Source organism: Calidris pugnax, unplaced genomic scaffold (genome assembly GCF_001431845.1).
Source record: "Calidris pugnax isolate Ruff unplaced genomic scaffold, ASM143184v1 scaffold20, whole genome shotgun sequence".
In the NCBI taxonomy this organism is placed as follows: Eukaryota; Metazoa; Chordata; class Aves; order Charadriiformes; family Scolopacidae; genus Calidris; species Calidris pugnax.
Genome location: NW_015094510.1, coordinates 22610248 through 22635439, shown reverse-complemented (window position 1 = coordinate 22635439; position 25192 = coordinate 22610248). Strand labels below are relative to the sequence as shown.

Sequence of the window (25192 nt, the reverse complement as noted above, 5' to 3'; positions counted from 1 at the left end):
GGGGAGGGGACGGGCCGTCGCGGCATCCCGCTACCCCGCCCCCAGGCCGTCGGGCCCCCGGGCGGTGCCGGGACCGCTGCGGGGCGGGCTGCGGCCTCTCTCTGCAGCGTCCCGGCAGGGGTTAGGGGGGTGGAAGGGGGAAAGGGCGGGGTTTTCCTGGCGAGCTCCACACAAAAGGAAAACCCCGCCGCATCGCTGGGGGTGGCGGCCAAGGCTGCCTTTTGGCAGCCCGCGGAAGATGTCGGCGCTGAAGCATCCCGGCTGGAGGCAGGCCCCGGGGGTCTCTCCCTCCCAGCCCCCGGAATGCAGCGGGAGCTGCAATGGCGGGGTCCCTGGCGAGGGAGGAGGGTGTCAGTGCGGGAGCAGAACGCTGCGGGCTCCAGGCTGGGTGCCCGCCCTGTCCTCTGTGCCCGTGCTCCCTCTGCATTTGGGTTTTAATGGATGAGCACGCTTAGAATACAAACCTCATCTGCTCCCACTTCTCCTAAAGGAGTGGCCAGGAAAGGGAAAATACACGTCTGGCCTGTGTGGGCGTGCAGGAGGGGACTCGGCACCATCTTTGCTAGCGGGTTTCATTGCCTTTGTATAACAGTAAAGGAACCGATTGGTGGTTTTGTCTGTTCCCTTGGACCAAAGCGATGCCCCATGGTCACGGGCAGCCTCACAGGACGGCACAACCCAGTTCCTATGGTCTGCTGAGGGTGGACGTTACCTAGCATTTCTGAAAGTGCGTGTCTAATAGAACCCCTCCCTGCTCCCTGTGAGGGGAGCAATGCGGTTATAAGCCTCTCCAAGGATGTCATTTCACAGTTAATGCAAGCCAGCCTGTGTCTGTATTGCCACCAAAAGGGGCAGTCCTGCCTTCCTCTCTGATCGTGGCTGTGCTTTCCTCTTTGTTATTTTCACGGCAATAACACTTATGTTGCCATCTGGCAAGGCAAGCCTGGGATCTGATCCGGTGGAAAGCCGGTTCCAAAAAAATTACCAGAGTTCAGCTGGATCAAGTTCCTGAACTAGCTGACCCTGCGGAGCTGCCGCAGGCACAAGGAAGGAGAGGAGATGCGGAGGCAGGAACAGCCCATTGACATCCCAGCGGATCTGAGCTGCGTTTCTGCCTGCAGTTGCACCACTGCAGTGAGTCCTGCCTGCTGGAACTGCCTCGTGACGGCTCTGAGAGTGTCCCACCGATGGTGTGATGGAGTGATCTTGTGATCGCTCCTGATAATGACACAGGATATCTCCAGAAAATGTCAATTGTAGCTACCATAAGGTAGCAGCATGAGGGTGTATCTCACAACAAGATTCTCAGAAATGTTAACTGACACAAGTGAAAGAGCGGGGATTGAAACTAAAAACTCGGTATGCCTCTTAAACAATACAGCATGTGTGAATGTGTCACTCGTATATCTACAGACCTTGCTTCCCTCAAAATCATGTGGAGATTCTTATGCCTTTGTGAGTATTTTAGAACTGGGGCCAAAATCGTGATGAATTCATAACAGCTGCAAATCTGGCTTCCCCTTTTTCCAGATTTCTTCGAACTTGCCTGCCCATGACATCAATTCCTGCTGGTTTTTCACATACCCAAAAGGATAGATGCTATGCAGACCCTACAGAGCTCAATGCCTCTTGGGGAGAGCAGATCACAAGCAGCCTGCTCCCAGCACTGCCATAATATCCCTTCCCACAAGACTATGTACCTCTTATCACATTAGGCAACACATTAACTGCTTTGTCTGAGTATCATATCCCCCAGCTAGGAAATTGTGACACGGAGGAGGCTGGTTATTTAGTCATAATCTCTGTTTGGTTTAGGATTTTTTTTCCCTACCCCTTTTATTAGTAATGCTTGAGTTGGGTGGGGCAGCTTCCCAGTGGCAGAGGGTGCTGTCCTGGTTTGAGCGACACAGGATTAATTTCTCTTTCGGTAATTTCGCTTTTCAGTAAGGTCTCTTCTTGAGCTTGGGAAAACTCCACTCTTAGAAGACTCTAATGTCTGTAATTTGTAATTAGTTTATAGCCAGCTATGGTACGCGGGTTTCAAGGTCCCAGTGTTTTCAAGTTAAGCGAGGTGCAGGGATGAGGAGGGGGAAGACCCGGGCACTTGACCCAAGCTGGCCAACAGGGTTATTTCACACAGTGAATATCACATTCAATACAAATTAGAAAGTTTGCTGAGGAGTTCTCTCTCTTCCTTGATGGCTGCAATCCTGAGAACTCCTTGCCCCAGTGCTGGATCCCTGAGCCCTTCCCTTCCTCTGGAAGCTGTAGCGGTGTCAGTGTCCCACATTTGCTGTCCACTGCTGGGAGTGCACAGCTCCCTGCTGATAGAATGGGCTGGGTATGATCCTTGTGTATCTTATATAGGTATTGGGATCAATGTTGGTTCCTTAGTGTTATTATTGTTAATTATCTATTCTCATTGTATTAAATCTGTTTATATTTTAACCCTCAGGTTTCCGTGTTTTTTCCCTGATTCCCCTTCCTGGGTGGGGAGGGGTCATCGGGTGATAGAATAATTGTCTGAACGACAATAAATTTTTGTGTGTTCCTCAAACCATAACAGGTGCCCACGCTACTGCTGACGTCCCTTTGAAAAGTAGTTGCTCGGCACCATAGTAATACCAATGTCACACTTGTTGGACCTCTCTGAGGGGAAGTTTGGTAAATGTTGGTCTACACAGTTTGCCAAGGCACTTAGCAGTAAGTGAGTGGGACAGTAGGAAGAGAGACACATTTCCAGGTTCCTAGCCCTGCATGCCAGGTATATGTAAGGATCATAGGATCATAGGATAATTCAGGTTGGAAGGAGGTCATCTAGTCCAACCAGACAATCAGAAGTTGATAAACTTCAAATAAGGCAAGAGAATAGTAGCTGTGAGTGTGAAATTTCATAGCCTTTCCTATTGCTGCAGCCAGACAAACTCCGGCAAATCTGGATGGAGTGATGCAAAAAATACTGCTTCCCTGACCATCTATTCCGCCTCCTTACTGAAGGTTCCTGCCTCCACAGCAGTCCCTGGATTGGAAAACACTAATGTTTCTAATCTATTTTCATACCAAATATGACATTAAAGTCATCTTTATCAGCAGTTTCGGCTAATTTGCTGGACTTTGTATTGAAGCAGCTGGGACTAGGGCATGTGTTTCATTCCACTGACTGCTGTGAGGCAGCAATCTCGGGCAAAGAGAAGGTAAGAAATTTCTGGGAGGCGGTGGCCACTGAAACTCGTTCTGCTCTGAGTAGAACATATATTCTCCCAGATTACATCTTCTTATTTTTTGATAGAGGCTATAAAGCTAGCGGTTCTGGATAAGACATGATGTTGGTGGGTGTCAGCGGCTGTGGTTAGGCGGACTCCACCTGTGTCGGTGGCGGAGAGCATTACTCACAGCCAAACCCCAGAGACTTATGCCCCTTTCCAGCGATCTGCAAATCTGCCAGCAGAGCTGATTGTGTGCCCTCTCTCTCTGATTTATTCTAGTCAGTTCAATCAGAAGCTGATATAAATTAATGTAACTCTTTTGCCGTGAACATTTGATTTGGTTCAAAAGTGTCTCTTCAGCTAGAGTAATTGCAGACACTACCAGATAAGTCTAAAGCTATCCACTTTCAGGGTCTGTGTCAGATTAACAAAACTGTTTTCTGAATTGATTTGGTTATCATTACATAAATTCCGTAGACTGTGTCTAACTCAGATGGCTGGCACAGGCTGTTAGCACAAAGTAGCAGCGAGCTTCATTTGTAACCTCCTCCCACACACAAAGTTCTTCAGGGGAAGGTTGAAAACACACGATATGTCTATGAATTATGAACTGCCCTTTGCTTTTGTCTTCCCTTCCCCTCACAATTATATTTAACTAGACTGCAGGAATTACTGTGCCTTCATAATAATCTTTAATGCTCACATGCAAACATAACTCTTCACCGAAGGTCTTAACAGGCTACGTTCAGAAATGCTGCAATAATGGAAGGTGAAAAACAACAGGGAAGCAATAGGGAAAAGAAGGTGCATGTTGCATATTCATGGACATTAACCTTCCGAGGGAAGTTATGCACAACTCAATAAAGGCATCAGTAGACACAGTCCGTCAATTTTCATGCACCCATAGTAATTGTTCTTCTGCTTAGGTATTTTTATGGTTATGGTATATATTAGTATGACACATCCGCCAATTTCTCTCCTAGGAAAGAACCTCGGAATCTGAACCTTGAGAAATTGTGATGGAGTGGCACCACAGAAGGATTTAGTCAACATCTTTCACAAAAGGTACATCTCAAAATGCTGTGAATTGTTAATAGAGAACAGTTCAAGGGACAGTAGTTGATTTTCAAATGAAATTTCAGTTAAGCCAGAAAGTGAGAGTAGGAATGGACACGGGTGGTTGCATTTATCAGGTCAGGTGTAGACATCTGTCTTGTAGAACTTTGCCTCTGAGTTAATGTTCCTCTAAGTTTTTTCATGGTAGAGAGACACGTACTTCGGGGATACAATTCCCACTTTGACCAAGGTGGACTGTGCCCTCAATGTGTTTAATTTTTTCCAGTTTTATCAGCATAAATATAAGTGTGTGCACTGTAGATGCCCAAAGGTAAGTGAGAAGAGTCCCACCGGTTGTGTTTGTTGCATCATTAGAGCCATAGAAAGAGAAAGCTGTCATGGCAGTTATGACTAGATGGATTAAAGTTATGAAGAACAAGGCAATGCCAGATTAACGGAAAATACAGGTAGAAAAGATTTTTGAGATGGGTTGAAGCAGGCCCACAGTAGGTTGAAGAAATCAGTTCTTCTGCTTTGAGTCTTTAGACAGAAAATAGAAGAATTAACAGGAACTAGGATATTGTGTTTGTTTTCTGTGTATACTTAACATGCAGAAGCATTTTGCATATGTTGGAGCATTCGTCTGGAGAAAGAATAAGAAAGTAGCTCACAGTAGTCAGAACAAAGAAGACTTGGACAGAAACCTAGGAAAAAGTTAAGAGTCAGGCCTAGGGATCTGTGTGTCAGCAACTGTTAAGTGAAAGCTGGGACAGGGAAAGGAATGATCATTTTTCACATCGTCCCATTCCTGCAACAGACCACCAGAGTGGCAAAGTTCCCTTTATCTGTCTGCTAGAGTTCACAGCTAACAACAAAGCTCCTGCCATGCACAGAAAAAGGTTTGGCAGCATAACTCTTTCATGGTAGGGTGTGAATTTTAGGCTGGTTTGCTAAAGATGCAGCACTTCAGGAGTTGCACACTGTCCTGCCGCAGTAATTCTGAATTGGCCTCATTGGCCAATTTTAACAACGTTTGCAAAAGGGTGGAGGTCTTTATGGTGACCGAGGTCGTTTTAGCTTCCTTGTTAAGTAGCGTGGTAGAAAAGATGGGCTCAGCTGGTGCCCGGGCTGAGCACAAGGTAGGCAGAACTTTGCTGTTAAAGATTTCAGGTGGCACCCAGTCTGCAGGCATGACACAACCGACAGCCCCTCGCTTAGTGCTACTTGCAGCACCTAATTCTGTGCTGGGTTGTGATACCATGTGTGACCCATAGGCAGCTGTTTACTGAAGGGATGAGGGGTAAGTAGAGGTGGATGCAAAACCATAGGACACTAGGCTTTGATAGTTTGAACGAAACAGTTACAGCAGTTGAGCCTGTTAACTCAGGCCCAGGCATTAATTTTAAATCCTGCTGGAGTATATTATTCTACTTCCCCTGTAGATATTTCTCTGACTTGAAAGCAACAGTTTCAAATAAGGGAGCTGTTGGGCAGCTTTTAGCACACAATGTTTAGATGCCCAAACCACTAGAATAAAAAACTCGCAGTCTAATACATATTAATGGTTTGCCCGGCGTTTTTGATTTCATAGGCATGTTAGTTCCAGTTCTGCAGTGTGAGATATTAGAAGATGAATTGTCTTTAGCAATCCTGTCCTGTAAACACATTCATCCTGAAGAGAAGATAGCTGCATTTAAAGAGCATTCTTTAATGTATTGGTAGTCCTTTCCAGGACTATCTCAAATAGCCCTCTGAATAGTGCTGTGATCAATGGCATTGAAGGTGATTATGTTGGAGAAAGGTGCACTGAAAATTAGTGTTTTGGTGCGTGCCTAAGTATCAAGACTCTGTGGGGCAGGAGGTAAGCACACCAGAGGCCGTGCATCTACACTGGAAGAACAACTTGTGTCATTTATGAGTACCTTCTAAAACCCCCATCACTGAATGTGTAAAATGTTCTGAGTAGGTAGGAGCAATGTAGTAAATGGCAAGATATAATTACAGATGAAGTTTAGCCAAAGTTCCTAATTGAAAACTTTAAAAAAATGTTTATGGAAAGCAAGAAAGTTAAATAAGGTAGGCTGGTCGTCATTGTGAAGAATCTCTTTTCCCTTTCTGGTCCCCTAATGCGATTACTATAGGGAACATGTAGTGGTTTCCATGTGAACAACTTAATCTGGTTCATATTTTGAGACTAAAATTGGGAATCCTTTTTTAACTTCAAAATTTGGACTGTATTTGGACGATGTGCGTTTTGTTAATGTTGTTCATTTATCTAATAAATGAGAAACATGATTGTGTCAGTAGAGGGTCAGTAGCACAAAGAACAGTATCTCATAAAATAACAGACATCGGTATCACAACTTTGGTTAAAAATATTTTAAATTATTGTAACATCTCTTTCACATTCTCGGGGGGAATATTCACTGCCTACGTTTAAACATCTAACTTACATGCCTAAATTAGGAGGCTTGTCTCCCTAGATGCCGTGCATAGTTGAAGGAGTGAGAGAGGCTCCTCCAGAGAGCAATTCAGACTATGTTAGTTAGGCTTCTGCTCTGAATTATCATCTGGAGGAGCCTCTTCAACTTTGAATGCTGTTCTGTGCTATTCTTTGCATCTTTTCCTTGGCAACAAAACTGACTTAACTGGTCTCCACCCCTCAACACTTGCTCTTGCCCTCTGCTTTTGCTCATCCCTCTGTGTTACTACTACAGCTGTTGATGTGGTGGCGCCATCAGCTAGGTTGGTGGAATCATCTGGGTTAAAAGGAACCCTGAAAAGAAGGTGTTACTGTTAACCTAGGTCACCTCTCTGATCTGGTTTATTGCATGACCTTGAAAACAGTTAAACCTGTGTATCCGAGGAAGTGTTGAGCTTTAGCAAGAGGCAGAAATGAGCTGTTGAACTCAAGGACCTGTTTGCCAAGTGTGCCACCAAGAAAAAGATACATTCAACTTCAGGATGTAAGTTAAGGAGACTAAGTCTTGTATCTAAGCATCGTTCTGTTCAAGTGCATGATTTTTATACCATTACAGTTTACAAATATCATGGAAGTTTATTATGGTTTGCATCACTGTAAGAAAAAGATAATCTAGCCTTACATCTCTGTTACCCATGTAAAAATGGTCATAATTTAAACAAAATAACTTACAGGGTTTACAAAACTGCAGTCAACTGAGTAACTGCAGTTGCTTACTGCCGTTACTAACTGAGTAGCTTAAGACATTCCTTACCAAGAGCTGTTAATGTTTCCACAGGCAAACTGGATGCAGTTTACCTAAGTTGAATGGTTTACAGTGCAGACATCTGCATGTGAGCTACTTGACTTAGATTCTTTTAAAAATAATTGGAAAATCTGGCGTTTTAGATGCTGCTTCCTATGAACTGCACGAGATATTCATATTAGTTACGAAATATCTGCATTTGGCGGTGCAGGGTCTCCTTGTAGATATAGAAATGCAGGCTGCAACAAACGAGGTTCAGTTACCTTGTGTACTAACCTCTACAGCCACTCACACTCAGCTGCACACGTGACAGACTAAAACTTCATTTTCTGATTATTAAGAGCCATTCTGGTACAGAGGGATTTGGTGCCACCAGTGATCACCACTGGGACACTTTTCCGGTCTCTGGCAGCTAAGATATTTCATGCCCAGAGAATTTGTGGATGTCCCATCCCTGGAAGTGTTCAAGGCCAGGCTGGATGGGGCTTTGAGCAACCTGGTCTGGTGGGAGGTGTCCCTGCCCATGGCAGGGGGGTTGGAACTCCATGATCTTTAAGGTCCCGGCCAACTCTAACCATTTTATGATTTTATGATTCTATGTTGTTACAGAATTAACTATCCTGTTTTAAAACAGTATTCTGTTAAAACAAGCATATATTAGGAATGCTGGCCACAAACCAATGAAGTGAGAGAACTGGTAATAGTTTTTTGTAGTTATTAATTTTTACATGGCATCTCGTGCTGCTTTTTAAAGTTCAATAGTCATTAGGTAGGCTTCTTAATAACATGAGAAGAGATTGTTTAATTATATTTATCTGTGACCTTCCATAGCTCAACCTGTGTAATTGCTTCTTTTAGCTGAAGTACTCACCTCTTTCTGGTCCTTCTCCTTGAAAGTAAGAATGAAAACATTTCTAAAGAATCAAGTAAGGGAGAAGCTAAAATCCTCAAGGAAGCATAGCTGAAGCTATATGCTAAGCTGGAGCTAAACCTATATATGCTGTTGTTTTTTCTTGTCTGCGTTTCCTCATCCAATCATTTTTCATATCACCTAACAGACAAAAAAAGAAGGGAGAGGGGAAGTGTTGTGTTTAATTTTCATGCTCGATGCATTTTTAAATGTAATGAAGTTACAAAATGAGCCTGCCGTGGTTTAACCCCAGGAGGGAGCTCAGCCCCACAGCTGGGAGCTCACTCCCTGCCCAGTGGGATGTGGGGGGGAGAAGTGGAAGGGTAAAAGTGAGAAAACTCGTGGGTTGAGATAAAGACAGTTTAATAGATAAAGAGAAAGCTGCACATGCAGGCTTCCCATTGGCAGGGAGATGATCAGCCTTCTCCAGGAAAGCAGTGCTCCATCACACTTAGGAGTTGCTTGGGAAGGCAAATGCCATCACTCCGAACATGCCCCCTTCTTTCCCCCCCAGCTTTATATTGCTGAGCATGACATCTATGGTATGGAATATCCCTGTGGTCAGTTGGGGTCAGCTGTCCCGGCTGTGTCCCCTCCCAACTTCTGCACTTCCAGCCCGCTGGCTGGTGGGATGGTGTGAGGAGCAGAAAAGGCCTGGACTCTGTGTGAGCACTGCTCAGCAGTGACTAAAACGCCCCTGTGTTGTCAACACTGTTTTCAGCACAAATCCCAAACATAGCCCCTTACAGGCTCCTATGAAGAAATTTAACTCTATCCCAGCCAAAACTGGTACAAAGCCTTCAGTCTTCACATCCTTTTACAGTGGAGAAATAATGTATGATGAGGGTACTTGTGCATAAGAAAATAGAAGATTGGGGTTTCCATAATTTCCGTTGGGGTTACAAAAGAAGAACAACAGTTATTCAAAAAAAAAAAAAAAAAAAAAAGGTAATGTTCCAAAAGTATAATAGAATCTTGAGAAAATGAAGTCTTCTCAAGATAGGGAAGGTGATCCTGTGCTGTTTCTCCTGGTCACCTTTTGCTGTCTGCATCCTGGATTCCTGTTTTGTGGAGGCAGCAAAAAGATCTCCCTCCTACTGAGGCAGTCCTTGGGACATTTCTACATTATGAAAGCAGCCCCCAGAACCACTGTGCAGAGCAACACTGGCTGCTATGGGTGGACTCCCTGGGCCATTATTTGCAAGTGCCTCCAAGGAGTGTATGCACACAAGCCAGGGAGCAGTTTTCCATCCCAAGGCTCAGTGGTGCATGCTGGCTCACACCCAAGCTGCTTAGGGCTACCTCAGACTGCCCTGTCCACGCCATGTAGCTCTGTATCCTGGATCACATACACTTAGCTTGTAGTGTCCTCCTTGTGTCCTTGCAAGAGTGGAGAGCCTCAGGAGTAGTGTTAAAAGACTAACATAGGTTTTAGGGAGCCAAATAAAATGGCGTTATTGCCATTTGGGGAGAATCCCAAGAGTGAACTGCCCTGAGCGGTGGTGGAGTCTCTGGCTCTGGAGACACTCAAAACCCACCTGAACACGTGCCTGTACAACCTGCTCTAGGTGGACCTGCTTTGGCAGGGGGGTTGGACTAGATGATCTCCAGAGGTCCCTTCCAACCCCACATCATTCTGTGATCCTGTAACTACCCAAGATTGGTGCCTAAACAGGTCCCCAAGAGAAAGCTAACAAGAGGGGATAATTGGGTGCTCAGGCTTGTTCCCTTGATCTCAGTGTAGGACATGGTGTAGACATGTCTTAAGTGCCCAGTTTTAGTCCTGTGGTGGAACGAGTACAACATAAGCACACAGGTTCATACGGATTGTTTGAGTACTTAAATTAATTGTATACGGACTTTGAAAACAGAAGTGGTTAGTACCATATATCAGAAGCACCTATGTACTGCTGAAATAAAGCCGCTTACGTTCCTTGTTAGTAGCTCTACCTGCAACTCAGCAGAGCTTTGGCTGGCTCTTAGGTCTAAAAATAAAATTCTCCTTCCTGAGATACCATACACTTCAGTGATATTCTCAGTAGGAATGGCATGCAAAAGTGGAATAGATTCTATTAATTGTTGTGTAGAAGCTTTCCATCCATTGCATAGGAGACGTTCATTACATTCTTCATTACACCATATGGCATCTAAGTATAATGTGATAAAACTACTAATACAGGACAATAAATAACATTATGATTATGTGTTATGTGTGCCACCTCATATGTGCACAAGTAATTATACTTGGAATGAATAATGGAGATTTGAGTGTTATATTTAGGAATATATTAGAAAGGACACAATTTGTCATTAAGGATGGGAATTGTCTCATCTGACTTTACAGATTCAATAAGTAGGTGTCCACACCAAGCCAGTCATCTGTGACTGCATCTGTGATCAGTGGAGAGGAACAGGCACTTCAGAAGATAGATGGCCCCCCTGGTCTTAGACAAATATTTTCAGAGGAATGCATCTCAAAAAACCAGAGAAATCTACCACAACATGTCCCAGGGGAAAAAAGGAGAATATATCCAGAAAAACCTGGTCACATATTGTAACCTTTCTCAGATGAATCTCCAAGTCTATTCTCCGCTTCAGTGGACGATCATCAGTAGTGAAACTTTGGATGATGTTTATTTAAGCCATTTTTGACACATTCCAGTGATGAAAGTTTCACCATTTCTCTAGGCAGTCTATAGCAATGCTTAATTTTCCTTAATCCTGGACAGTTGTCTAGCGGTTTAATGTAAATTTCCTTTGCTGCAATTTATCCCCATTGCTTGTTGTTCTGATAGATACAAATAATAGTGTATTTCATCCTTCTTTGCAACTATTGATTCACACACAGCCCGACCCTCCCCGTTTTCTCTGTTCTTGACATCATTGTATCTTGGCACTGAACTAAGATACTACTAAAGCGATACTAGTAGGATTTATGTACAGTTAAACCTTTTAGATGAAGCATAAATGGAGTTAAGATCTTGAGACTGGAAGAGGAAGGTTTTCTCCCTCTGGAGAGAGGTTCCTCTGGCCCCTGCCCTGCGGCTGACTTGACCTGTTCCTGGGCAGTGTGTCCATCACACTGCAACGCAGGTTGTAAGACAAGGTGGCCCTCAGGTCCTGGGGCTTCCTCTTCCTTCATCACCGCTTGAATTTAGAAGGTAAACCAGCCTAATGTCTTCCCACCTTCCCTCACCTACCCCTTCCTGGCCCCCCAAAACCTCGGTGATCCACTGACCCCACGATGGCACTGCTATTTCTTCCTGCACTCACAGTTGCAAGACCATAGTGCTGTAAGTCTGTCACTCCAGGCTAAGTTGGAGTGAATGCTCCCAGTTCATTCTGTCCTTCCTGATTAAGTTGAGGGAAGGAGGGGGTTAAGTGTTTGGTTGTTTCTGTCACTCTCTTATGGACGCTAAATGGTTCACAGCTTTCAAAGGCATGATGCCCACACTCAGTAGTGAAAATCTGGGGACTTGCTAGGCAGTGTTTACAAGTGTAATGTAGTTTTTGACTCATATCTGCCTTTTTTGTTTTTACTTGCTGTTTTCACAGAGCTTCCATGCTTTCTGATTTCTTTACAGTGACACCTTTGTAATTTCCACAAAGCATTAGACAGAAATCCAGCCATTTTGTCTGTGTGTACTGAAGGATCCTTAACTTGCTTAAGGATCTTGGAAGTTACCCTAACATAGAACATTGCACAGAACTATACATTATACCGCAAAATTATTCTTAACATGTTAATTTAAAACATATTTTTCTTTAGATTAGTTCATAAAGAGAGAGGAAGGAAGATATTTAGCTCCAGACAGCACTTGCAATAGAAATCAGTTATTTCTGTACAGTATCTTTCCTTTGAAATACCACTAAATGATTTCCAGAGAGAGGAAGAATGTAATTTAATGATCCCTTGCACAGCTCGAACACCTTTCATCAGAGCATCTCAAAGCGTTACAGACAAGCCTGAAAGCTTGTCTGTTTTTCCCCAACTGTATCAGTTGGCCTAATAAAAGATATTATGTCTTCCTACACACCTTGTATTGTTTAGCACTCAAAGCGTTATCATACTTGTTTTACAGATAACTAAAAAGGGCACAAAGAATCCACGTAGTTTTATTTCAAACAATGAATCTGTGATGAACTCTGTGGGGTCCCGTTTTCACTGAGTCTCCGGGACTGGCAGAACACAGGCTCTCAGATTACAGGCAGACATGTGGAGCGAAGTCGTCGTCCCACTGACATCAGTGGCAAAATTCCCATTGATCTGAATGAGGCTGAGAATGCCTCCTAGCTTTCCTGGCTGCTGCCTGCCAAAAATCGACTTCAGACCTGCTCATCCTTCCTGCCTTATGCATCACATCGCTGTAACGAAGGGTCTGCGGTCCACGCCGCGTCTGCCATTAATGTTCTCAAGAAGTGATCAAGACAAATCTAAAGGAGGACCGAGAGCCCCCAGCAGCAGGAGGGGTCTCTGCACAGCGAGTGTGTCGTTAAGTCTCCTTGCAGTTACTGCAGATGGATCCATCTGCCTGTTATGCACACGCTCTGTGCTGACGAAAGGAGCCGTACAAAGAGCTGTTCAAATGGGCTTGCCATGACGTGGATGTATGCTGGCCTTACTCACCAGTGTCCCTGGCTGCAGGTGTGCTGCCAACACCACCACGAACACTGTGGCAGGTCTCTGCTCTCATGTCTGACCTTCTCTAATTAAACAGTCAAACCGTTTTGAGAAAATCTAGAAATCTCTTCCAGCTTCATTTTTGCCTAATTACAACTGTGGATTTGGGCACACAACACCCAGTGCACCCAAAGCAAGTGTTGTCTTATGGAATTAGAGTCTCAAAAGATGATCAATAAGTCTTTCTACTGCAATGTCTGTGGAGTATGAAGGAACATGCTGGGAGCAAATGTCTGTGTATGCAGTGTATGGATGTCTTCTGCTATCAAGGATGGCTGACTATGGTCCTGGTGAAAAAGAGAGGTTTTGTTCATTCTCACTGTTTATATTGTCCATTTGTCTCTTGCTGCAGGGGTCTTCTCAAGCTTGATGGAGGTGCGACCACCCAGTCTTAGTATATTCTTGATGATTTTCTAGGAAAATGCTCATTGAATCCTCTGACTGTTGTGCTAGAATGGGAACAGAAAGCTCTGGTTCATCTGGCATTTGTTATCTACAGCTGCCTTTCCTCTTTCATAGGTATTTCAGGTTATGGATAAGCTAGAGGAAAAAAGAGGGGTTTTCATACTGCCAGATTCAATTTGAAGGTAAAGAACACCAAACAGTCGAAGTCCAAGAGTTACTCCTAGGCTCACAGAAACATTTTCATGTCTTTTTGACTGAATGACATGTTGGTCTTTCTATTACATCTTGCATTACAAGCTGCTTGCAAATCTTTATATCTGATCATTCTCTCATAGTGTTGGAAAACAATATGTGGGAGTTTCTTTCCATACTAGATCTTTGTGGGTTACTTGCTAGTTAACTAATTTTACATGACTCAGATTTAAATAATAAAAAGGCTTAACTCCAGTCTGAGAAGAGTTTATTGTCCACAACTGTAGCCTAGAGACAAACTCCAGCACCTTTGGGACTCAGCTGAGGCAGCAATTAGGCAGCATTTTATTGTGATGCAGTGAGTGCGCAAAAGATGAAGCTGGACTACTCTCAAGAGCTTAGAAACAAAATTGGCTTCCTGGAGAGAGAACATAAGAAATCTGGCAACCTAAAAATATTTAAAGAGCTTAGGGCTCCCAGGGGAGAATTTCAAGCTATTGAAGTGGAAAAGACTGAGCATTTGCTAAGATTGAAAAAAAAAAAAGGGGGAGGGGGTTACATGAAAAACGACAACGTGTACAGATATTTTTTTTTTACTGTAGCATGTTTCAAAGGGGAAAATATAATAAACCTGAAATCAATCAGTAGCACAGACTTCAATGCAGTGTTCCAAATCAAACAGCCCTGGCTTGAAAACAGGAGTCAAAAGAGAGCTTTTTTTTTCATTTCAGAATTATAAGGGATTGAGGCCAGAAACCATTAAATGAGGTGAAAGGTCTAGGCTAGAGGGCATCTTGAGCAAGTCTAATGAAGTCATGGTTGCTTCAGCAGCCACGTTCCCAAAGGGTTTTGCTGTCTGTCACCGCTTCTCTCTGTTCCTCCTCTGAATCTGGCTCCCTGGCCTCTGTGCTTACGTGCCAGTGTGTGCCCCACCAGCCGCCCTGGGAAGCCCTGCTCCCAGCAGCCCCGAAGCCTGGAGCGTCCCTCTTTCAAAGCAAAGCCCTACAAAGTGTGATTTATCTCGCCTGCCATTTGACATGTGTAGTACAGACGTTTACCTGTGAGCCAGCTGTGCCCGACTCCCTGTATTGTCAGCGGGGAGCAGCAGGAGTTTACAAGGCACAATTTAGCTCAACTGAGTGTAAATTTCTATCGTATGCCAAAAGTGCCTATTTCTCTCTTGACTTGAAATGGCATCCTAAGGTGAGGAACTCACAAACGGACACCTACAGTTTAAACATCTACATTTGCTCAATGAACTCTACCCACACAGGCAGCATTATGCCAGCGCAGAGTGTGTATTAGAGGTTTCTCTGCTGTGTTCAGGATATGCCTTCACGCACCGCCTCCCCAGGACTAAGATGAATTAGCTGAAACAGTTTAGCTTATGTCCCAACAGTAACGAGGGCTGGAGGGTGCAGAGTATTCACCTTATTGTAGCCTCTTCCCTTTCTTGCCATCGTTCTTCTGCATTATGCTGGCAGCCCTCGCCACGTAGAATCATAGAATGGTTTGGGTTGGAAGGGACCTTAGAGATCATCTAGTTCCAACCCCCCTGCCATGGGCAGGGACAGCTGATGGGTTGTACATCACTGCTTCAGCCAGGTTTGGGGGGTGAGGGCCGGCTGTCGGTAAGGAAGGAGGGATGGGGGGCAGCCCAGGGGAGCGGAGGAGGCTGGTGGAGGGAAGGAAGCATGCAGAAGGAGGGAGGGCCAGGGTGCTTTATGTGCCGTGCTAAGTAGCAGCAGCCCAGTCTGCGTTTGGGCATCTGCAGGGCAGTGCAGCTCGTGATCCTGGGCTCTGTGTGTGTATTGCAGCTGAGGGACTGATCCCCCAGGTTCTCCACCTGGGTCCTGGAACAGGAGCACCCGAGGCTGTGCTGCGGGTAGGGAGCACACCACATGTTACAGCTCTGGCATGAAATAAACCCTGTCACACACATCCTAACTGCACCTAGTGTTACTGCCCTGCCTCAGTCACACAGCTCCTCTCATGGGTTGCCATAGCCCAGAATCACAGAAGCCAGTCCATCAAATGGCAAAAAAACCCCCGAAAGATCTCTGACGGATTTCTGCCCCAAGAAGCAGGGCCAGATGACTGACCGAATTAGAGAGTCTTACTCTGCTCTTCTGTACCTGAGTAAACTTCATCTGCACAAATTTTTGATGCCTCTCTTGTACTTCGACAGAGCTAAGCTTGTAGGCAAAACTAGTCAATGGTTTTTAAATAGTCCCCTGAGGAGTACCCATTCTGTGCTGAACGTACTCAATTCCTTCTCATAGTCCCAAGGCTTCCCTTTCATGTATTTAACGCCAAAGGCTTCCCGTTCGGTTGTTCTGTCCCTAGTTTGGAGTTTTCTACGCTCTCTGACTGCAATTTTCAGGACAGGGAAGGTTTGTTGCTCTTATCTTTAATGGTGCAGCGTAAGGGCCAGTATCACTGGAGCCCTACACACAGTGCCGTACGTATTGTAAAGCCGCCCAGCTCATCCTGCTCTTGATTATTGCTAAATTGCCCAGAATCCATCTCTTTTGTTTGTCAGAAATTAGGCACCTCTGGTAAACAATAAACAGCAGGGGAAAAGACGGCATTATCCTCTCTGAAGCGTACCAGCGTCGCAGCCAATTTCTGGATGCACCATTCACAGAGCAGAAAGCACAGCGCTGGCTGGTGCGCAAATCTAACAGCAAACACGGCGTTCCCGGGAGAGGCTGAGCTGTAATGTGCACAGGCAACGCGGAGCAGTTCTGGACGAGCAGAGGACATGCGTATCTCGGTGTGCTGCAGACGACCACGGCTCCGGTATTGTGCGGTGCAAGGCCAGAGATATATATTTAAGGCATTTCCTGCTTCAGCAGTGTCTGCTAGGAATGTGATACGCACATTTTCTATACGGCCAAAAGACTTAGTGTGAATCCATTCCCACCTGCCGGAGAGGGGGAATCAGACCTTGCGCCCGGCCACTGCCGTGTCAGTGATGAGGAGAAACACACACTGCACGGCACCCCGTGGAGCTGGAGGGGGACAGTGCTGAGAACCTGCTCAAGTACACCCATCACCCAAATGATCAGAGGGCTGGAGCACCTCTCCTATGAGGACAGGCTGAGAGAGTTGGGGTTGTTCAGCCTGGAGAAAAGAAGGCTCCAGGCAGACCTTATAGGAGCCTTCCAGTACCTGAAGGGGGCCTGCAGGAGAGATGGGGAGGGACTCGTTATCAGGGAGTGTAGTGACAGGACAAGGGGTAATGGTTTTAAATTGGAAGAGGGAAGATTTATATTAGATATTAGGAAGAAATTCTTTACTGTGAGGGTGTGAAGCACTGGAACAGGTTGCCCAGAGAAGCTGTGGATGCCCCATCCCTGGAAGTGTTCAAGGCCAGGCTGGATGGGGCTTTGAGCAACCTGCTCTAGTGGGAGGTGTCCCTGCCCACGGTACGGGGGTTGGAACTCGATGATCTTTAAGGTCCCTTCCAGCTGTAACCATTCTATGGTTCTATGATCCTGGACTTCACCAGCCAACCTGTTTTGTGCTGGAGATCCTGTCCCTTTACTGAAGTAATGTGGAAGAGAAAACACAGTGGAAACCAGGTTCAGCAGCATGTGGGAAGGCCCAGTCTGGTCTGTGAAGGGAGGTGGGTATTACCTGAAATGAGTTTTGTTGTTAACAGCAGCAATCTGCAGCTTCAGTGTCAGGACCTCCCAGTACGAATCCAGAGCCACGTGTCCTTCTAGAGTATACCCTTTGTTGCTGGAAGAGCATCCACAGGCAAAGCACATTTTTGCAGCAAGGCTTGAAAGAAGCAGGTATAACCCTTTGTCATATTGCTAGGTGACAAGAAAATAAATGTTTTTATGCCTCCCAAGATGTGACTAGCTCATCAGTTATGTAACCCGCTTGTTCATGCTGTTGTCATGATCTATGAGTTTTTCTTACAACAGACCTTACGCAGCTTTTTGGCCTTCAGATGCACTAAGGATCTGGGGTATATTGCACTGAACATGATGGATACCTATAGAAAGGTCAGAGAGACTTCTGTGCACTCTGCTTGTGGCCATACATTTGGTGTTCTCAGATTAGCCCAACTCTGTGATATGCAGCAATTTAAAAACAAGCAGACTCATTCAAGTCTTTTTTTATTATTATTATTTTAAAGTTGGATATTTAATAAATAGTTCACCCAAAAGGCAGCTTATTTTATAGTAGAGAAGTGACAGGGGACTGCACGTGCAAAGTGTCAGGTCAGAAGGGGTTAGTTTAGGACACGGGTCATGCGCTTTAGAAACACCAGTAGCGCTTTGTATTTCTGTTGAGGTGTGCTTTGGACATCTCAAAGTGTTCTACAAACTGAAGTAGCAGTCGTGCCTCTGCCTCAAGAGGTGTCAATATTATTCCCATTAGAGATAGGAAAAGGAAAAACAAAAGGGGCAGGAATTTGTCTTGTCTGTGGTGGAGCTGGGATTGGAGTCATTTTTTGCTCTGAGCACCACTGTTGTTTCTTAGGTGTTATCTCAGCCAGCCCTTAGCTGATGAATAGTGGGGCAGGAAGCAAAGTAAAGCCTAATGAGGCCAATGTTCCTCTGAAAGTAGATCAATACTAATAGAACTCGAGTAGCTGCTTTGAAATTACTACAGGTTGACACCTCAGTAAAATCAGGAAGACACCTGTGTGTTTTGGGGAAGAGAGAGGTCCTGTGGGCACAGACTAAAACCAGACTGTAGCTGGAGGACTAACTTCTGATTATGCTATTTATTTGCTCCTCATGGTATAACTGAGTTTGATAAATGATGTTACTTTCCTTGTTTTACAGTTATTTTGTTTTGTACCTGGAAACCCCAGCTTAAATGAACCTGTTGTTCACTAGATGCTCTGAAAATGAACATCTGAGGTCCTCATGACATTCCTGAGCAGCAGATGGAATAAACCTAGGCAGGGAGATGGCAGAGGCAAGGGCACTTGACTCAAGACACAGAAATGAGGTGGCACTGCGTGAAACAGAGACCAGATCCCTTGGATCCTGGACACATCAGCCTCCCTGTAGACATCAACATGGACAGACTCACTTTCAGAATTACAGGTTCCAGGGCATGGAGTAGAGGTAGAAGAAATCAAGTAAGATCCCTTCCTGGGCAGAGAGGAGCCCAGATGAAGTCCTTCGAGTGGCATTCTGGTGGGGAACTGCTGTTTTAGCTTCTGTCATGCGATCCTGTTGCAGGAGTGACTTCCTCAGAGCGTCCTCCTCGGCTTCCTCTCTGCTGGTCTCCTTGTCCTCTGCTCCTGGGCAGAGGCCGATGCCATCTGGACATGCCTTGGGGAAATGAGCTTCTCTCAGGGACGGAGGACTGCCTGCTCCCTTTGGAGAAAGAGAAGGCCATGATTATTGCTCCCAGAAGAACCGAATAGTTATTTACCCACTGCAAGGAAGTGTTATTTTTGGGCAAAAGGGAGCTGTAATGTTTTGCTGTTACAGTAGTTGGCAGCATTTCTCTATAGCCCGGTTATTTCTTAATGGGATCTTTACTCATTGCTGCATGTTTACTAGAGTGAGAGAAGTATATGAACAACTTTGGAATTCAAACAAAATATACTGGCAGTAACCAGTAGGCTTAAAGGCTTAAACCCTGGAAGCCCAATAGTGACCAAGCAAAAGCAGAGCAGGACCCAGAATCAGTAACCTGGGCTGAGGGGAAACTGGTGGCTAGGTGCAGAGAACGGTTATATGGATGGTGATTTTCAAAGCATAGGCTATTTGGACAGTAAGGACATCACTTGCAGCTTTTTCTGGGTTCTTCCAGATGTTTCAACCTACTAAATTTGAGTGATGGCATGGGGAAATGGGAACCAAATGAGTTAGCTGAGACAACTGCACTTGGAGGCTGAGGTAGCCAAGTGAGCTGATTGAAGACAGGGAGATGCATTTCAGGGAAGTACGTAAGTTAGGTAGCAACCTACCTCTCCTACAGAACTGACTATAAACTATCCTATTACCCTAATTTTCCCCTCCCATTAACATCTTGTCTCTAATTCTCCTTTGCTTCAAGGGAAGGGTACTGGGGAGGCTGCCGTGGGTTAACTAACCCTGGCAGAAATTGTCTTACTGCGTAGCTTCATCTTACAGTGGCCTCACAAACCTGGCACACGAGGGAGGAATGAGCTCTCGCTTCAGGGAATGCTGGGGGGGCTCTTGTTCAGCTCATTGCAAGTGTTGGCCTCCGTTTTCCCTTATTGGTGTGAGCATTAGGTCTTCTCCACAGCTCTCCATGCAGCTGCAGCACTGGCACGTCACCAGACGCCCTCCCCCAAGCCAAGCACTTACCACAAATACACTCTCCCATCATAGGCTGCCCAGGGAAGTGGTTGAGGCACCATCCCTGGAGGTATTCAAAAGATGGGTTGATGTAGTGCTTGTGACATGGTTTAGAGATTTGGTTTTTTGTCAGGGTTACGTTGATGGTTGGACTAGAAGATCTTAAAGGTCTCTTCCAACCTAGACAATTCTATGATTCTATGCTCAGGAACAGCCATCAGCCCTCAACTACAAGGGAAGCTGCTTGATTTGGGCCATCCTTTGGTTCCTTGGAGAGAGCGTTGCCCGTGTTGTGGCACGGGTGGCTGATACAGGCAGGGTATAAAGCCGCTGTTGTAGCTACACCCACGGTGTAGGAGGTGTTAAATGCAGTGGATGTGTTGCACTGAGCACATTGGAAGGTTGGGTGCATAGCTGGATGGTAAAATAGTAAACACCTTAGGCCTAAATACCACAGGAAACCCCCTCACTTGCATGTATATCAGATGTGTTTTCCTCATGGCACCATTCTTTAACAGATGGCTGTTAAACCCCTTTTCTCTGTGTTCAAAGGAGCAGAGGAATGTTTGCATCCCATCCCAAGGCAGCTGCCTGCCCTGACCCCCCCCAGCATTTGGGGAGGTTTGCAGGGTACGGCAGAAACCCACAGCCCTCACTGCCGCCGCGCTGCCGGCAGAAAGGCCAGTCTTACATGTCCCATCACAGCATCTCCTCGGGCCAGCCCCAGCATCCACCCAGCCACGCAGCCGGCCAGTTGGGCAAACAAAGCTGACTGAAAAGTAACCCTACCAAAAGGAATAAAGAAAAAAAAAAAAAATAGAAGAGGGGAGGATTGTAGAGAGACCAATCAGCCCCCGGTGCCGCTGACCCTGCAGCCAAAGGAGCACAAGTGTCAGGAGAGGGGAGAGAGCTGCCTTCTGGCCGGAGCCCAGCTGTAGGTCAGCTTAGGCCAGTTGTGAAACCCTACGTCGGCTCAGCCCCTGAGCTGCCGAGGGAGCTGGCGTGCTAACCACCAGCCACCAGCCCGAGCCCTCCCAGCCTCACCATGGCAAGCTTTGCTGCTGGTGTGTCTGCTCTGGAGCATCCTTCGTGGATCCAGGTACTTCTGCACTTCGTGTCTGAGGCCTTGGAGGAGTTAATGCCCATCTTCCCAAGCAAGGAAGGAGTGGATTCTTACTGCACGTGCTCTGTGAACACCCTGTGAGGGTGATTTAATGTTATCCCATGAGAGTAAGTGCCTCAGGGCAGAGCTGGGTCTTGTTCTCCAAAGAGGGAGGCATAAATAGTTAATAGGAGAACAAAAGAGGACAGCTATGCCCCAGATTACACCAGGGAAAGTGAGAACACAAATTAACTTTATGGCTTGCCTTTTGAAGAACAATGCAACGTTTTGGGTGTTTTTTCAGCAGTGATGGTGTTGGGCTATAAGCAAGGCAGAATTTATAGGAAGAGATAAGGTCTGTTACTAGACCAGCTGACCGTTTTGTAGAAAGCAGACACCCTTGCAGACACATAAGCCCTTCTTTAGGTCTGTTTCAGATTTGAAGAAGAACTTGTGTGTCTGAAAGCATGTTTTGCCTAGGAGATAGGTTGGTCTGATAAACCTCTTTTCCACAAGTCTTGCCCGACTGCTGGCTTCTGGTAAAAGTTTCAGCTTTTTGAAAACGAAGCTGTTTTCAGCTGTTTCTGGTCCTGGAAATTCAGTTCTCACCCTTGAAACGTGAACTCGTAGATCCACGTTGTTAAAGGCACATCAGAGGCAGGAGCGCAGCGCAAGCAGTTACACGCTGAATTAATTCTCCCTTCTCTCCCCTCTTGCCAGGCACGGCCACACGCCATCTAGTGAAGTAACAGCCACCACTCATGTGACATGGCATGCACATGTAGGTCATTAAGCCATGAAACGATGCCTACTGAAGAGCAAATTATTTTTTTTCAAGCACAAACAAATTGGGTTTTTTTAAGGTAGCTATCCTAAGGGAAGGGCCTGTCCAAGCCTTTGTTGTTATGTGAATTGGGGTACCTGCCGACCACTACCATGATAGGATAGATACAAGCAAAAGACAAGATTTACAGAAGAATCGCTTAACACACGCTCAATAACCTTGAAGGGACCTGTAAGGCAGCTGTTGCCTGAAATACTTTTTCTTGGTAAAGGCAGTTGCTGTTTTAAAAGTAACTTTATCACTCTGTAAGTGCGACGTAGAGGTGAACTGGACTCCTTGCTCCCAAAGGCAGATCCCTCCCACGGGTAAGGCTGGAGCCTGCGCCGAGGAGCCCAGGGATCCCTCCGAGTCCTTCCTGCCGCGGGCTGCCGCGCTGTAGCTGCAGCCAGGGCTACAGGAAGCAACGCTGAGCACACACCCTCCCTTTGTGCTTTATGAACCTTACCCAGGCAGCAAACACTTGTCTTTTGTCAGCGGATAAAGCAGGGAGCGTAAGACACAGAAGATTTATAGGTATAACGTCCCAGCACTGCGCGCTTGGATTTACCCTCACTCAAATCCCATTTACTTTAATAGGAATGTTGCTGCTAAAACCCTGCGTGATGTGTAGAATATTTACCCCGTCGGGAGCAGATAATCTGGGAAGTAACAAGGTGCCATTTCCTACTGAATGTGTTCTCTGACTATAACCACATGTTAATGGTACAATTTAGGGCCGTGCTAGAGCAAGGCGTCTATTCACCACTTACCAGCACGGTTAAGCTGTGCTGCCACGTGAACGGGGAAGGTTCTGTTTGCTGTCATGCTGGTATTTGTCAGATAGGAAAAAAAAAAAAAAAAAGAAAATTTAGATACCAAAGCCGGAACATCAGGCTTCCTTGTGTGGCTTTCTCTTCTTAGTTTTCCTTTTAATCTTCAGAACAAAACAATTTTATTTTTCAGCCCAGCTCCAAAGTTTATTAGATTTCTGTGAGCGCTGCAATGGTGTTCCTCACAGGTGACCAAGACAAATGGCGTGGTGACTCTAGAGACCACGTCGAGCATGGCAGCAGGGTGCTTTGTGTCAGAAATTCTGTTTTCCCCTTCTGAGAACAGCAAAATGCTGCCAAGCACTTCGTTTTACCAGGATTTCACCCATTCTGGTGTGGGACGTCAGCAGATTGCAAGCCGTCCCTTGCAATGCAAAGCAAAGACAGGAGCTGAGTTCTCCCACCATGCTGCCTACCTTGCTCAGCTCTTTACAAAGACACCTGGGCACAGCACAGCCTAAAACCTCCAAAGAAGCCCAGCAGTCCCCGTGAAGCCCATCTTGGTTGCTGTAGCTCCTCTCTTCTCCTGACTAAGGCTGTACTTGACTGACTCTCCTTGTCGGTGAACAAGGAGACATGGTTTTGGACGTATTAATGAGTGTATTGGGAGGGATTAACCGCAGTCCCTCACCTTGAAATGGCTTCAGCTCGATTTCTTATGGAAATGAGGGTCTGTGATTGCATGGGCAGCTGTGTATGTGTCTCAGTCACTGCTTTTCTGCATATCTGCCCTTCCCCCAGTAACTTCTGAATTCACTGACCCATTTCAGCAATCTGTAGCAGAAGAGTAGCAGTTTTAAACATAATTAAGTTGCTAAATGTTCATTAAAGTCCGCAGTGAACTACAGGAGAAAGAACTTATTGTCATTTAAAATAACAATGTGGCTCAACACTTACTTGCCCCAGTGAATCCCCACCGGGGAGGATATTATGCAAAGCCCTTTTTCCTCCCCACACGGGTGTTTTAGCAGAGCAGGATCCAGCCCTAAAAACTGCAGTTTCTTCCTAGATTGTTTCTAAGGTGGGTATCCCAGATATGTTATTCCATAGATAATTAGCCACCAAGCACTAATGAACTCCTTCAGATGCGGTGCAGGGCGTAGCAGAGAGCGTACCATAGCATCCTGCCAGAGGAAGCAGTTCGTTCAACACACTAATGGGATCACTAGCAGTGTTACCAAAACCACCAGAAATAAACCAGTGGGATCTGAAGAGTTCGTTTTGATGTGGTGTTCATGGTGGCAATCCAAACCCTTTTCATCAGGTCTTCGCGTCAAGCTTAGGGTACATGTTGTCGTTCACCCATTTTGTACTCTAACCCCGTCCATTTTGTGCAGCAGCATCTCTGTCTCAGGTGGCAGAGGAGATGCTGAGATACCCAGTTGCTGGTTTGCAGGGAGGAATCCTCTCACTTTGCATCCCTGCCCCACAAACAAGTCCCAAAACCCAGCTTGAGCGAGTGGGTGACATTGCTTCTTCGGGATCCCAAACCCCTTGTGTCGTGAGGGTGGGGGTGAGAGGCATTCCCTGCTCATCCCTGAGCCCAGAGCTACCACTTAAAACAGATGTCTGTGTAAAAAAGGCCCCACACCTGCCAAACCACCAGCCTCAAGCTTCCTTCCTCCTTTCTTCAGGCCTCAGAATAACAAGAGCATTTGTGCAATGTGCAGCGCGCCCTGTGGTTTTCTCTTCTCCCTGAAGAACGTGCTATCTCATCTCCCCAGAGCGAAAAGTCAGACAGCAAGCCTTACAAGATGGGAGAAAAGAGGTGAACAGTGGAGCAACGCACACTTTGCTCAGCTGGCTGCACTTTTCAACACACACACACAAAAAAAAACAGAAAAAAAAAAAAGAAAAAAAAAGAAAAAGCATGGCTCAGTGTTGCAGACCTCGCCAAGGAGGCATTTGAATCTGATAAAAAAGTACAAATGCCTCATTTGCACGTATGCTGCAGCATGGCCCCCTGAGCACTAAACTAGAAAAAATTCCGTTAACTGAAAAGTCATCTCGAATCGGAAACTCTCAAGGGTTCAATTTTAAACTACGGCGAGAATTTAGTGTTTCATTGCTGCTTTGCTTTTGGTTCCTGTTTTTTGCTGGTGTTGAGAAACAAGGTGCCTTAGGAAGCCGCGTGGTGTGTAACACGCAGCAGCAGCCTGTATACAAAGGAAGGAAGATGATGTGGCAGAACATTGTTGAGGAAAGATCCTGTTTGTACAGGGAGCTGGAGAACAGTAAACCAGAACAGAGCAGGGGTGCAGAAAGACCAGAAATGAAAGGAAATCAACCCAAAACGCGCGTGAATCCTGTCTGCGTGCCCACTAGAGCCACCGAAAAAAATTAAAAATCTGGTTTATTTGCCTTTTCTCAGGTTTCCTATCCTGTAGTGGAGGGGAGGAGAGAGGAGATGAGAGGGGAGACACACTTGGTCGCGTTCCCCTGCCCGTGGCAGTCC

The 25192-nt window shown here is 45.8% G+C and overlaps 1 long non-coding RNA gene across 3 annotated transcripts in view; it reads left to right on the top strand.

Annotated features, from left to right (window-relative positions):
- The first annotated feature begins 4188 nt into the window (after window positions 1–4188).
- LOC106902587 overlaps window positions 4189–25192 on the top strand; it is a 57979-nt gene continuing 36975 nt past the window's right edge. For all 3 annotated transcript variants that reach the window (XR_001414546.1, XR_001414544.1, XR_001414545.1), the window contains exon 1: window positions 4189–4271. This is a non-coding gene — a long non-coding RNA (uncharacterized LOC106902587). The remainder of the gene's footprint in view (window positions 4272–25192) is intronic.